General features: G+C 44.8%; 1 protein-coding gene across 8 annotated transcripts in view; it reads right to left on the bottom strand.

Moving 5' to 3' along the window:
- Window positions 1-16,097, bottom strand: part of JARID2 (jumonji and AT-rich interaction domain containing 2) — a 242,770-nt gene that overhangs the window by 211,741 nt on the left and 14,932 nt on the right. Inside the window, exons 2-3 of one of the 8 annotated variants that reach the window (XM_082415156.1) lie at window positions 11,943-12,025; window positions 11,750-11,812 (exon numbers count right to left, since the gene is read on the bottom strand). The exons of the other annotated variants lie outside the window; for them this stretch is intronic. The gene's annotated coding sequence lies outside the window, so the exon portion shown is untranslated. The remainder of the gene's footprint in view (window positions 1-11,749; window positions 11,813-11,942; window positions 12,026-16,097) is intronic. 8 annotated transcript variants of the gene reach the window in all.

Below are 16,097 nucleotides of genomic sequence, written 5' to 3'. Positions count from 1 at the left end.
TTGAGAAGAAGAAAGTAGACGCTGGGTAATGCACATACACACCGCACGATGTTCATCTTGGAGTCTAGGTGAAGAGTGTCCTGGTGTTCATCATACCTGTTCCTTCAACTTTTCTATGTGAAATTTCTCATAATATAAAAAATTGGGGAAAGAGATTTTAATCAAATTTATCTGGAGGAGCCTTGGGTTAAGGTGGAAATGAGGATAACAACAAACATTTACTGACTGCCTGCCAGTAGACCTGAAGACGTACCACACAGGCCAGTAGACCCAAAGGTGAACTACAAGAGGTATCTGCCTATCAACAACACTGCCTTTGCTCACGAGCTCCTCCCAAGAACAAGGCCAAGTGCCCGGCACATAGTAGATGTTTATTAGCAGTATCAACACACAGCGGGAGCCCAGGGGCCTTTCAGGGAAGGTAGAAGGTCACCAGTGGCAAAATGGAAGAAAGAAGGGTGCAATACAACCAGAGCCTTAAAGGACCATGACCTTGACAGGGAAGAGACAGAAAATGAACAGGAATGGCATGCTGCAGAAGATGAAACTGGGATAAGATTGATCCAACAAAGGGTTTTAGGTAACACTTCCGAGCTTAGATTTTATCCCATAAGCAATGGAGAGCTATGGAAGTTTTGAGCAGGAAAGTAACTTTTTTTGTTTTCATGAAAGACGACTGTGACAACAGTAGAGAACTTAGGAGATAGTACCTCACCCACACTAACCAATCAACACAAGTGCAGATAAATATGGTATAAATTTAAGTACAAGAAAGTTGTGCTTGGAGAGCTAAGGGAAGTGACAGCAGAATTTTAATGCAAGTGGTGTCAGTAAAGGCTTTTATAAATTACCAAGGGAGATAAAGAGTAATACACTTGGACACAAACATTCATGACCCCAGGGTATCACTGAAAACAGGAAGCATGGTGTGCCATGAACTTCAACACATGAATCCATATACATTACAAGTCAGACTCACGACACTTTAAAAAAACAAAACACCTGACAATACCAACTTTAACAAGGACACATGTTGCTGGGAGGAGTGTAGCGCTTCAATTATTTCAGAGGACATTTTAGTATTTATTAACATTGAAAATGCATACACCCTCTGACCAGACAACTGAAATCCTAGGTCTGTGTGACAGAGAACTTCGTATAGATGTGAGTCGAGAGATACCAAAATGAGGGTCACAGCTACAGTCAGTAGCAAAAGACAAAAAAGCAGCTTATCATCCATCAGCAACAGGTATATAATAATTAGTTTTTCTCAGGGGGAAACAAATTCAATCTCAAAGCATTTCCTCCCTGAGTCCCATTACAAATGTAAACTATTTTTCGCTCTCTAAGGTAGACAGCCAGCAGCCTTACAGCTTCTCTTGTCTTTGTCTGGGCACCTGTCACTTCCCCTCTTCTGCGTCCTCCTTCACCATCACACCCCTGAACACACATACACGAACGCGCGTGCACACACCCCCAACGTGGCCTCCTGTACGCTTTGCTGTGAGAAGACAAAGAAAAACCCTTTTCTGAAGTCAATAAATAAAAGCACCCCACAAGGCTAGGTTCTAATCCCAGCTGCGTTCTTCTCTCCTAGTGCTAGGTGGGACCAGCATCTCGGGGGCATCAATAGGGTAGGCTTAGGTGACTCTTCCTCACACTCAAGTTTTGAAAACCAAAAGTCTTTCTCCTAGTTCTCAATTCTTTTTTATCCTCTAATTAGAATTTTCTTTATACTCTGAGAATCTCACTTTCCTGCTCCTTGAGTTGAGAAACATTGACGTTCAATCCCTCCCCCTCCCTTCTCTTCCTCCCCACCTTCCTTTAAACCTTCCCCCCTCCCTTCCCCCACCCCTCTGCAAATGTGGGTTCAGTCCCATCAGGGGAAAACCTCAGACGAAATGAGAAACTCAGCAGCCGAGGCGAGACTAGGCCTGGGGTGCTGGCGCCATCCCCCAGTAGCCACCAGCATCCACCAATCTGGGGCTCTGCAGTGAGTTTATAGGACAGCTGGGTAACCTCTGCCCCAGCCCCTCCTCACACATCAGCTCCCTCCTGTGGGTGTGGGCCCTTCCTCTCCTGCACCTTCCGTAATTATGTCAGCCACACTGGTCTTCCTGAGGGCATACTTCTTACCGGGGTTAACTTTTTCCTTGCACCTTCTACAGCATGCACCGCCGGTGTGCTCTCTCCCCAAAAAAAGCTGTTTCTGCTTTCTCTCCATTTATCCATACTGTTCTTGCCAACTTTCTCCGGAAATTTCCCCAAGCATTTCTAACTAGATGGAATCCTTGTTTATATGTTAGTAAGCTATATAGTATACATTCTTCCTGTTTTTCTTCTTGAAATAGATATAAGTGTAATGCTTCAGTAATAGCTACTCAATTTATAAAAATCATAATTTTACCTTATTAAGTTGTTATGTTCAAGAGTTACCTTAAAATGCAAAATGAGGTCTGCTGGACCTTGATTAGAGATTTCAGTTTAACTACTGGTTCCTCTTTTCATTTGAGTACCCTGAAAAAGGGGCTGGCCGACAACCCTGAAGACCTTTACCCAGGAGAGAGAAGGGTCAAAATCTGTAAGCCTAGACACCTTGGGGTACAGAAATATCATTACTGAAATCTACACAATGGAGAAAAGTGGACTCAACTCCAGCTCCGCCTACACCCCACACTGCTTCAGCCTCTTCTCTCTCAAAAGCTGAGACTCTTAATCAGTAAAAATAAGAGAATAAACTCTGCTTTGCAGAGGTATCTGAGAATATATACATTTAGTTTACACACTTTACGTTTAAATCTGTTATTTAGCAGGCCAGGCACTCAAAAGTGTGGTGTTTACTACCGTGGAGAGAATTCCACAAAGACCTCTCACTAAGCACCCATTCATGAAGACGGTAAATCTGAAGGGACTGTAGCTTTCTAATGAAATACATGGTACTAAGATGTTTGCTTTGTCCAATGTGTTCCCTCTTCCTTAAAGCATACCTAGGGCTTGCCTGCTGATGGCCTTGTGATGAAAGTCCAAAAACAATCAAATTGCGACAGGCCTGTTACCAAGAAACTAGCATAGCAACTTTATGTTGAATAGTCACTGGAGATGTCAGGTGGCATGGATGAAACACACAAGGACTACTCCTTAAAGTGACACCCCAGCCCATCTGTCCCAGTCCCCGACCATGTACATGGCCCAACAAAATCCCTTGCTTCATTCCACAGGGCCCCAGATCTCTGCCCCAATGCAGGACAGGAACAGGAGAAAATACTAGACAGATGTGGAGTCTCCAGTCAAGGGGCTGACAACTAGGTGGACATCCTCAGGCAACCTCTGCAAAGACAGGGAAATGGAAGGACTAGGCTGGGTGGACTCTTTCATTGCTCCAGGGGTGACCTTCTACCTCGAAACAGCTGATCGCCCCTAGAAGTCCTCCTCCTTCACCTCTCCCAGCGCTCGGGAGAAGATGAGCCAGATCCTGTGGGATGCACCGAGAGTGATTTACACAGTTCCCTAAAGGCACTGACAAATACATGCTTCCTCTCTCCAGGGACACTTTAAACTCCTTTTGGACAGTAATCATCTCTCTTACGCCCTTTTAAAGGTTCCTGAGGCTGCACAGAAGGCTTCAGCATTGTAACAGGTACGCAAAATCGAATGCGTCTGCACTGCCCTGGTTTTTCTGAGACTCAGCTAAAACCGGACATTCAAGGGGAGGAGAGGGACCAAAACAAAATTAAATTAACTAGGGCATTTATCAAGTCAAACGTTAGTCACCTTAAACAGGGAAAGCAAGGCAACATCCGTTTACCTCCTTCCCTCCAGCACTGCCTCTTCTCCTCATTAGCACCAATGGAGAGAGAAATGCAAAGCAATTTTTCCGCTACCTTTTTTTCTCAGAATTGAACATTCTGTATCTATACAGAAGCACTCAACAGCCTCACCATTGCACTCATTAACTTTTCTTCTTATAAGAAAATATCCCCAACTGCCCCAAAGCCCCACTATTCGTGGCTTAATTTGCAAACCCCATTAGATGAAAAGTACCAGAAAATTGCCTGTCCCATTTCATGCAGCACCTTCCCCATAGCAGTGACACAAGCAATTAAGCTAATACGTCTGTATCCCAAGAGGAGGAAAGGGGACAAAAGTCTCAACTTCTCTACATGGAATGGAATTTCCCCACTGCAGAAGCAAGGTTCAGAGAGTGAGAGAAGGGAATTGCAATGCAGTTAAGTTCGCTATTTAATAATACAAGACCATAATCAACTGCAAGTCCTTGAACTTACATTATGCCTTTCTACTGGGATGCTCTTGTAATTTCAAATGTGTTACCATAAAATCCTGGCCATTGGAGACACAAGAGACTGGGGGGAGGAGGGGAGAGATAAAATGGACTTTAATTAAAATATGAATAATCCAAGTCCAGCTAATTCAAAGCATCTGACTCCAACACCTAGTCAGCTGGGAAACAGCAGCTGCTTCCAATTACAAGTGATTTTGAATTAACCGGTATCAGTATCTAATGAAGAAGCTGTGGATGTAAGAAATTTTCCGATTCAGCTGTGCACTCGGCCTTTTGAAAGAAAAGAAAGGAAACGCCAAAGATCCAAAGGCCTGTCTATATGACCTCTTTCTAGGTCAGGACAAAGTTTTCCAGCTTGTTCTTGTCTTTGCCTCTGACCCCCAAGGGCTAGCGTTTGTGCTGCTCCTTGCACTGTGCTTCTCCCGTTCTTGGATCCTCAGCCCAGACACGTCTTCACAAGGGAGACCCGACAGCTCTTTCTGCTGCCTGCACACCTCCTGCTGCTCCCGTGACCCAGAAGCTGTGACCTCAAGTCACAGAGCCCCAGGTAACCCAGCAAAACCCACTTTTAATCCTATCACACAAACTGGGAAGCCAGAAAGGCTCTTGCGGTCTGGTGGGCTCTCCAGAGACCATAAGTCAAAGGCCTAACCAAAACCTACTATGGCCCAGAGACTAGTACCAGCAGCCTCCTGTGGAAAGAACATTCCAGAAAGACAACCAGCTTCCAACTGCAGGTGGAGCTTTAGACCATCAGATTGTCAATAGCTTTTTAAGAGTCCCACTGATGCAATCAGGGAATGGGAAAAAAATAGGAAAGGAAGAGTGGAAACCTCTAAAAATCTCCTTCTCAGACCCTACGAAGACTAAAGATGCCAAGCATCACCATGAAGAGAAAAAAATCCAGAATCAATAGTGAAGCAACAGAATTGCTGGCTCTGGTCTACTAAATTACCTGCTTTCACACATAAAGACGCAAGTTCTAAAATCTCCCTCTCCCGTCCTGGGCTGCTGTGTAATAAACCACTCTGGAAAGATCAGTACCAGGCTGTGTTAAAGTTACCTGAATGAAGGCAAATTAATTTGGATCTCAGATCCCAACTGGCTGCTGAACTGCCCTTTTCCCACACATTTCCTGTTTTACAAATAGCACACGTTTCTTCAGAACAAAATACTAGATAACACATAGAAATCTTTGGCTTTTCTGTGAACGTAAAACAGAATCACGAAATTCTCTAGTTGACCAAAACAAAAACAAAAACAAACAAAAAAACAATGCACCAGTTTCTTCATTCACCTTTAAAGAAACATGCAAAACAGTAAGGACATCCCTGAAATGCTCATAAAATGTAAACAAATAAATAAATAAATATTTCAGGGCTTCCCTGGTGGTGCAGTGGTTAAGAATCTGCCTGCCAATGCAGGGGACACGGGTTCGAGCCCCGGTCCAGGAAGATCCCACATGCCACAGAGCAACTAAGCCCGTGCGCCACAACTACCGAGCCCGTGAGCCACCACTACTGAAGCCCACGCACCTAGGGCCCATGCTCCGCAACAAGAGAAGCCACCGCAATGAGAAGGCCGCGCACCACAACGAAGAGTAGTCCCTGCTCACCACGACTAGAGAAAGCCCGCACACAGCAAAGACCCAACGCTGCCAAAAATAAAGAATAAAAAATTAAAGATTTCACGTCTAAAAATATTTTTAAAATATAGAGAAGGAAAAAGATGTAAATATTTTGAAAGAGATACAAAAGGGAGGGAAAATGAAACAGTAAGTTCTTCAGTGAGTAGTCCCACAAGAATGAAATTGATCTTTCGGAATTCAAAACCAGGGTCCTACTAATTTACATTACTGCTGGAAAAAAAAAAAAATCATGCTTCGAAAAAAAATCCTTAAAAACAATTTTTTAAAGAACACAACCATTATGTGAAGATCACTTCCTTACTTTTATAACTAAGAGCTGGTCCCAGGGGAGACACCGGTGGGGATAAATAATCGTAGAAGAAAAGATTATAAACATTTAAAACCTTTAATCATTTCGTTATTCAATTCAGCATATGTTTACAGTGAACTCACTATGTGCATTCAATATTGTTAGCAAATTAAAAATATTTCTTAAAAGTCAAGATGACAAGCGAACATGAGTGTGGTGGAGACCAGGAAATGCAGTTACTCTTAATACAAGGAAACTGCAATGTTTCCAGGCAGAAGGAACTCCCCCGCCCCTCCTACACACACATACAGGGAAATGGAGCAAGTAACAAATGAAGACCCACAAAATCTAGTAAACACCAACTGTGAATCGTCCAACTTCCTTCTCTGTAAATAGCCACTTACTAGGTTTTGTTTCATATACTGATAAAATACATAATAAATCTTAATGCAGTATCATACCTTTTAACCTGAGCGAAAAATCATTAAAATTCTTCTTTTAACACTTGAGAGAATGATTTTAAGAACTACCTGGGGGGGTTTGGGGGGGCGGTAGGAGCTAGGCTTATGAATTCAGTGACGGCGTGGCAGCAATAATAACGTAGTTAAAAAAAAAAAAAAAAAGTACAATGGCCAGACATTCAAAATTAAATGACATACACATACTATACTACTTATGACCCCCATTTTACAGATTACAAAACAACTGAGACACAGAGAGATTAAGTAAATGACAAGAGTCAGAATTGAAACCCACGGCTCGGCTGCCTGTAACAAGCAGGCAACAGTGCCCGCCCAGAAGAAGACAAGCACAGCCTTCAAAGCGAAACAAGAGCAGAATTCAAATCTCCCCTGGGGATGGGGGCAGGGGAGGCCGACCCTGGCCCCTTTCCCCTGCCTTGTTTCCTCAACTGCAATTTGGGGAAAAATAGCCACTTCACAGGGCTATGGTAAGGTGTGAATAGATAAAACACTGTTTCATAAAACATTTAAGTAGGTACAAATCCATAGTAGCTACCATCCAATAGAGAGCTTCTTTTTTAAAAGACATATAAGCTTTCAAGATGAGTTCTGGATAGAAACCAGCAAAACAGCAAGGGCCCTACACAGAAATCCCTGAAACTGCTCTGTGTTTACCAAATGAGACATGACAGAGTTTGGGGAAACACATAACATTATACAGACAGTGCATTATAATAACTAGTCTTTAAGGAAACACCAGGCTTCCTTCCAGAATAAAAATTAAAGAACGGTCCTCAGAAAGGAGAGCGTATAGGACATTGGGCCAAAAGAGGCTGTTTGAAGCAATGCTTATGAGGCTTTACAATCCCATAACTGTTTTTAAACATCTTTCAATTGGGGGAGAATGACGAATGTGGTCTTCAGTCCCTGCTGCTTCAGCAAGCTGGATCCCCTAAAGTGAGTTTTTTAAACTTTTTTTGGTAGAAGAGATCTGATGAGAACTCCCCAGTGCACAAAGAGCTGCTCTGGTTGAGACAGAGACATGAAAAAAATGAGAACCACTGTACAAACTACCCACAAAATCAAAGCTGTCCTAAACCCTTGCGAGGACACAGGACCATCCGCTGAGAGCCTTCGAGAAATGCAGCATCTCAAACCCCACCGCAGACCTGCCGAACGAGAAGCTCCCTTGTGTGATCAGCGTGCAGTGGCCGAAAACCTCTCGGAGCTTTATTTGGTCTCAATCCTGGACTCCCTCCCACGTCCTTCCCCACCATGAGAGTATAAAATACATAACTGGACAAATAACACACAGAAGATAATAAATACTTGTAGAATTAAAGTTGAATAAAGTGAAAGGGACGTCGGGCTACAAACGTCTAGGAAGACAGAAATCAGAATGTTCCCATCACACATTACGACTTCTCAGCTAAGGAAAACTTAACTGTACGAAGTTCCACCGCTTTTCCAAGGCAGAGAGCATAAACCCAAACCAGAGCTCAGCACCTCTACAACACACTCACTGTCAAGTCCAAAAGTATGGTTTCAAGTTCCAGGCCCCAGGACACGTCAGCCTGACAGCACTTGAAACCGTTAAGCTTCTTAAAGCACCAATTCTATACCAATGAAATAAGAGAAGATTGTCAGCCTACCTAATAAATGGTTAGGATCAAATACACGAAAACACCCAAGAAAGATCCTGAGTAAATCGTTTCCTCAGTCGGAAGAAAAGAAGTGCTAGAATCTACAAAAGTATGAAACAGTGTGTTTCAACAGTGTGAAACAATTTGTACAGAATTCCTTGTCTTTAAGAGTCTCAATGCTCTACTGACTGAGCTAGCTGGGTGTACCAATACCTTGTGTCTTTAAAAAAAAAAAAATTTTTTTTATAAAAACACACACAATTACACAATTTCTGTGACTACTCAGGAATAAAGCTAAACAGTCTCCTGGCAAAACTCAATTTAAGGCCCTGTCACCAAATATTAAATGTACCTCTCTTCAACCTGTGAGGTAAATTCTCAGTTTCCTTCCTGTTGACAATCCAGGCCTGACTGGACCACAGCTCACTCCTGGACCCTGCCCGAGCTCCGGTCCCTGCAGTCAGCACTGCAGACACACATACAGACCGCCTGCATAACAGGGAGGGTTTCCTCCCCAAGGGACTCGCAAATGTACGCGTCTGTGAACCTGTGCAACATCTCCAAGACCAAGCAAATGACCCATCACCCAAGAAAATGCTCAGGACTACCTCCAAAGTACACTGAAAGATTAAAAAGCCAACGTGAGAAGGCAGTTATCAAGTCAGCAACTTCACTTTTTATAAGAAGTTTTACAGTCCTGGGGCTTGGTCTAGGGTTGGGGGTGGAAGCAGGGGTGTGAGGAGACGGAAGCCACTTCAGGGTTTTCCTCCTCCAACGAGAAGGAGGCAAGCACCTAATAAAGGGGCAACAAGAGGTGACGGCTCAGCACATCTTCCGATAAACTCTAGGATGCTCCCCAAGCACAGACCAGACACGGAGGCCTCCAACTTCCCAACTGGGGGCAGCCAGCCGGCACTTTCCACCTTGCCGGCCACGGGCACACGCCTGACTTGAAGAGACTTAACAAAAGAGTTATATAGCCCCGACTTCCTTGACTTTAATTAAACTTGGCTTCCACTTCTGAAAACCCCTCAAGTTTTTATTTTGTTTTGTAGCCCCACTAATGCTTTTCACTGAGAGATGCTGTGAAAAGGAGAAGCAAATTCTTTGCAGCTGCCGTGTGAGCATCCTGCCAACTGAAGCACAGGACGAAGCACTCCCATGTTAAAAATGTCCAACTGGGAGATTTACAAACCAGCGGGGGGGGGATGGACGGAGGAGAGGAAGACGTGTGCGTGTGAAAGATCTGCAGGAAAGCTCCCTTTTTTGTTTTTAAGTCCCAGGGGCCTCTGAAGGCTTGTCATGCTTCAGCGACTGTCACCCCCTCCCACTTTACCCCCTTTCTAAAGCCACCGGCCTTTCCAGACACATTCTGCACAACCACTTTTTAGCTGTTTTCTTTCTTTCACCCCTTTCTCCCCAGGCCTCCCCCAGCAGTCCTGACACAACTGGATAAATGGAAAGAAGGAGAACAGGGAGGAAGCGACCATTTTCCTCCGACCAGAGGAAGCCCAGAGTTAAGCTGCACTCCTGGCAAGGAAACGGACAGGCCCTTTGGCAAATGAACTTTTTCGTTTCTATCAGCAGCAGCAGCAAGATAACCACGGTCAACAACAATCAGAGCTCAAAGCTGATGAGCTTTTTTGGTTGTGCTGCTCAAGCGCTTATGTAGGAAACCCTAGCTGTGCCCTTTCAAAACGCTAATTCTGGTCAAATATGTCACCCTAGAAGGTCTGGAGGTTTTGGTTGAAATTTCTGCATCAAGGGGTGGGTCCAGAGAAGGGAAAGAGTGGCGGCACCGCCCCTCAGCACAAGGTCCAGTGAGCAGATAGTTTCATAAGCAAAGCTTTCACTTCCATCCACCAGCCATCCACCCTCTGGGGTGGGGAGGAGTCCATATCCCCCCCCATTTATACTGTGGCCAGAGTATAAATGACTAATCCCCCCTCTGTCGCTCTGGGGCTAAGGCATAGGAGTTGTGACCCAGCAGCATTCTGGGGGGCCATGTGCATGTGCATTCCACGGAACCACTTTCCTCATGTGAACCCTCGGATGAATGGAGCTTACTTCCAGGGCCCCAAGTAACACGGCCACATCCTCGGAATGTAGGTAAAACACACAGCCCTCCGGGGAGCAGCATGCAAACAGCCCAGCAACCTCTGATCCCATCCGGACGGACGCACGGTAACAAAGAACTGTCAGGCCAACAGCCAGGAGGCCCCGTAAGGTCCTCAGTAATGAAACCAAGGTGAAATCTCCTTCCTACATCACAGCAGACTTCCAAAAGCAGGAGAGCCAACGAAATATCCTCCCATAAAGACTTTCAACAGCAGGGGTTGAAACAACCAACCAGAAAACTCACCAGAATCGGCACACTCCATTCTGAGTATTCGGGTCCGTCCACATTTTTACTATCGTTTGAAACCTGATTCTAACAACAACGTTCTACCTGGACTATTTCACAACTGACGCCCTGCCAGGGAGCGGGCGTTCCCTCCTCGGCACCTGAAGCCATTTACATCAGCTGGTTAGGATTCAGACGCTCCCTTCCCACTCGCTGGCATCCCCAGGCCTTTTGCTTCCCCTCAAACAGATCTCTGAACCTCTACCTGGGAAAAGGAAAGGCAGTGAATGCTACGTCTGATGCTAGTGAGCTGCTCGCCTAAGATTATGTTTTTGGTTGGGTGGAGGGCGCTGAGGTCAGGCGAATGACACTCCAGGAAGCTCAGGCTCTGTGCTGAGCTCACCACCTCTCCCCACAGCCAAAGGAGAACAATTTAACTAATCATCTGCCATCCGGCAAGTTGCAGTACGTCAGTATTAGTCCAAACCCTCCACCAAGCAGCTGTAAGGGAGCGACACTGACATGCGGGCAGAAGGGAGCGCAGTTACACCTAACAGAACAGGTCGTCTTCCCTCATGGAGGCATCTGCATCCCATTTTACAGTGCAGAACACTGAGGATGGCTCTCAGAGGAGGCCCAGTGATCTCCCAGGGCACTCAGCTAGTACATGGCAGGGTGGTATTTAGAGCAGTTTCCTAGGATGGAGGCAACTGAGGTCTCCAGGAGTGGTGAGATGTTCACAAAGACACACACAAACACATGTGCTCCGTCAGATTATGTACTCACAAAGTTGTTTTAAAACAGACAGTGCAGTACTTCCATATAAGCTAACACAAAAACACGTTTCTGCCTCATAATGACAATAAAAGCTTGTCACTGATAAGGGACTCCTAAAGCCAAAGTATACGACACACACCGCAGCCAGGAGAAACAGGTGAGGCAACGTGGTTCCTGAAGGGCAGCCAAGCGCTCTGGGTGGAGAGCGAGGCCCAGGAAACTGCCGTTTCCTTCTGAGGCCCTAAGAGGTAGTTTTTTCCCCCAGGGGCAGAGGATGTGGCACTCACTGTTTGCTATTTTCCTTTTCATTACTACCGTTCCAGGGTGAGTGTCACGGTCGCTGGGAGGGGCTGTAGGAAGAAAGTAAAAAATCTAGACTGATGTTTGACTTTGTATGCAAGTTCACTGTTAAGAGTTAAAATATGCTTGTCCAAGACCATCCTCTCCCTTCAAGAGAGCTCTTTTCAAGGGAGGACATACCAGGATCCCCAAACTCTGCTTAATCAGCACAAATACCACACGGGATTCATCGGACCCATTTGTCCTCTTGGGCTCCATACACTCTGTAGGGTAAAACGTAGAGACATAAAGGAATTAGGGAGAGCATATGTGACAGTTATTTGAGATAAAGCTGATCAGTACTGACCTTTAATTTGGAGACCCTGAGCCTCGTGCCATCTTTTTTTATGAACATGGGAGAGCACTTTGGGACCTTTCCAGCTGGGAGGAAGGAAGCACCATTATTCATCCCCGTTGGCTAAGAGACCTGACAAGCTCCACTTTCTTTTAAAACCTGTACAGACTGGCTACCACCAGTGCCCTCCGATTCCATGAGGCATGACTTTCAGACAGACCCGAGCTGAGAAGGGGGCTGAAAATCAATCAGGTTAAAATGAAAGGGACAATTCTACACTATCCTGTGACACACCATGGACACAGGTCCCAAAAGGGACTGGACGTGCTGCCATGGCTACACCAGGTCCCTAGGGAAGGGGGTCAGCATCCACTGAGGAACCCTGCAGGGATACCCCCTAACTGGCTGGAAAGTGACCTATCCAGTGGCTCCTTCTGTAGCCAAGAAGTCGGCTTCACTTCTGTATCCACAGGGAGACTTGAGGACAATTCCCAAAGCGATATCACTTCACAAAATAAACCCCATAGAGTTGGATCTGGAACATTATTGCACAGATATCTGAAGTCCCAGCTGACAGTCCTATACCTCTTTGGAGCTAGGAGGATTATTAAGGCTTTAAAATTCAATTACAATTATGGGACTCTAAAATAACAAGAAAAACTCTAACAAAAAAAAAGAAGAAGAAGAAGACCGCAAACCTAAGTCTGAGATGCAGAACGAAAGGGACACGAATTCAGCGCCCCTGCCTTGTCCAAAAGAGGGTCAGTCAGTCCCACAGCACAGACGGGGGCAAGCAACTGTCAAAGACAAGGGCTGGGTTGGATCCGGCCAACATTACAAGTACAACCAACTGGTCCTGTCCCTTAGTCTTGTGCTTTTAAAGGGCGGTCGATGTGCCAACTATTTTAAAGCTCCAACACACTAATTCTGTAAACAATAATGGCTACAGCCTGCACACTGCGCACTGGAATGGATTCCTCAACTTGGCCTCATCACTTATGCAGCTGATGAAACAAACACTGACAGCTTTTTTGCATTTGTAAAGGCCCCACAGCAGCTGTGGTGATCCCACCATAGAGCAATGAATTAAGCCTGAAACCCAGCTGGGTCTGAACAGAAGCCTTTTTTGCACAATACAGCAAGACTATCATTGTTAACCTAGGCATTATTGGGAAATATTCTGCATTACATTATAGGGCAGTTCTAACTCAATTCGTAAAATTAGCTCTAATAAGCAATTTTAGTAGGAGGGATGTGGCATTTGCTTTTGAAATGGCACAAGTATGTGTGTAGGTTATAGGTAACACTGCACAAAGGCAGCCTGGCAGAACAGAACACAGATTTCCAGTTAAACAATGCAAAGTTTAAAATAGCAACCCCTTCTTAGATATTCACGCACATATACACTCACTCACTCACTCACACCTACCACCTTCTAAATTGAGGTGGGTATCTTACCTTGCAAATCCTTGGTTAGTTAGCCACTACAGAGAAAATAGTGAATACAGCCGTCTGCCCTTTAGGTAAGGCAAATCAATGACACAAGAGTCAATCTGGAACCGAGAGCTGTACCAGAAAAACCGGGGAGTGGTGGAAAAACGTGATTAATCCCCTTATTAACGAATCTTTTTGACACTGAACTTGAGCAGTAGGTAATAAATAAGATCCCCAAACACTAACACACTAGCCTTTGGCTTCCTATTACCAGGAACCTCGAGCAAAGGCAGGGACACCCACACCAAGTCGTCACTCCCAGAGAACCAGAACCCACAATGTCCAAGTCTCCAAAGGCCTCCAGCACCCTTGGTCATGGGGCTTTTCTCCACCCCCACCATTCCAACTCTCTTCTATCGCCTCATACTTTCTACGAACGCTTGAAAATGAGCAAAAAGTGCTCTACTCAAGTAGGAGACTGATCTCATCTCAACAATTTCACACCAACTTGGGAAAAATAAATCTGGAAATAGCCGAAGAAAACATGGCACCATCCCTCTTCCTTAAAAGAACACCCATTTCTTAAAGGAGTTTGTTATGAGGCCCTTTTTTGATTTTTATGCATTTTTCGTTTAGGTAAAAGGCGGCTTGGAAGGAGCAAGAAAATCAGGCGAATTTCTAGGTAGACAGTGGTTCTCTTCCCCGTAGGCTTTTGCCAAAGCACGTCAACATCAGTAACCACGACAGAGTCAAAAAACCAAACGTGAGACAAGAAAACAACCCCTCGATCGTTCTCTGCTCCCAGAGAGGAGCCAGGGTTTTTAAACCCCTGGCTCCTCCCAAAACTACGTGGTGAATGCTTTGCAGAGATGCACCTGAAGGCCCAGAATGACAACCCAAAACACCTGAGCACCCACAAAAAAGCCAATCATCCCGTGATGAAGTTCCAAGCCCCATCACTTTCTCACGCCTAAGCAAGTGTTTAGAGCTTGCAAAGAGAAGGGGGAGAGGAAATAAGACCACCGCTGGCCACCCACAAACAGTGAAGAGTAGCAGTCAGACAGAGAGGAAAGTGAGAACCCCACCACCCCAAGGCAAGGCAGCTGCCCCAGCAGGAGAGAGTCCCATGCAGCCCTCTGCTGAACAGAACACAGGAGGCTCTGGGACACAGGCTAAGAGGAACAGCTTCACAGGTGAAAGAGCAGTAAATAAATGTATCAGCAGTAATCACCTAGATGGGCAAGACGGTCTAGCTTGAGGTATTCCAAGAGAAATGCAAGCGGCATCCCCACAGAGACTTGCACACAAATGTTCGCAGAATCATTATGTACAAGAGCCAAAAGGTGGAAACAACCCAAATGTCCATCAGCTGATGAATGGATGAGCAAAATGCGGTGTAGGTCCATCCAATGAAGTATTATTCAGCCATAAAAAGGAACTGAGTCTAGATACACACTACAACATGAAGGAACCTTGAAAACACTATGCCAAGTGCAAGAAGCCAGTCACAAAAGGCCGCATATTGTATGATTCTATTTACATCAAATGTACAGAATAGGCAAATTCACAGAGACAGAAAGTAGATTAGTGGTTGCCAAAGACTAGAAAAACTGGGGTGAGATGTGGAGTGACTGCCAATGGGTACAGGGTTTCTTTTTGGGGTGATGAAAAGGTTCTAAAATTGATCGCGGTGTTATTGCACAACTCCAAATATACTAAAAACCACCGAACTGTTAAGCGAGAAAAAAAAAAAATCACATTCACATCCAAGATCACTCAGGGAAGACTGAGATGCCTAGGATGCCTTTCTGTCTTGAACCACCAGTAGAACGCCAAAAGAAACATAGTTGAAGAACTGCCAAAGGAACTGGAATAAGTTCGGGATATGAGAGTTTTAAAAAAGAAAGGGCTAAAAGGGGCTGACACTTTGCTAAAGATACAGCAGCCAAGGACCGCAATGTATGCCAAGAATATATATATATATATATATATATATATATATATATATATATATATATATATATATATACACACACACACACACACACACACTGTAGTTAGACTGAAAAGTGTGATGAGGGGTAACTTTAATCTCCCAGAAAATAAAAACTGCAACTGGAGGCTTCCTATTTCCCTGCAGCTATGTTGTGGGCTTTAATTAAGACCATGACAGCCTACCATTTAAATATATTTATCCAATGTCAGTGCCTACTTAGACAAGTCCCTTTAATTCGTTTTAAAACCGTCTTTGGATTCGTAAATTGGGAAGGAAGCAGTTAGAGGAGGAACTCCAAAAGTACATTCGGTCACTTATCAGCCTTAAAAATCTTTTCACACTCAGCAGGGAGGATTCTGTGCCGGTCATGCTAGGAAAAAAGCAACCATGAAGCACCACCCCAGGTCTTCCCTGGACCGTATATAATGCCTGTCCGGAGAAACAAGCAGTTAGGACTGAGCAATGTGTTCTGTTCTTTATTGAGATGACCTCCTCCGTGTACAAACAGAGTAAAAGGACTCCTCTTACAATAGGTGCCATTAAGGTCTTCATTTGTATTAAACTGTAAGCA

This window comes from Balaenoptera physalus (assembly GCF_965194825.1).
Source record: "Balaenoptera physalus genome assembly, chromosome: 11".
Lineage (NCBI taxonomy): Eukaryota > Metazoa > Chordata > Mammalia > Artiodactyla > Balaenopteridae > Balaenoptera > Balaenoptera physalus.
This window is presented reverse-complemented; position numbering and strand designations above follow the sequence as displayed.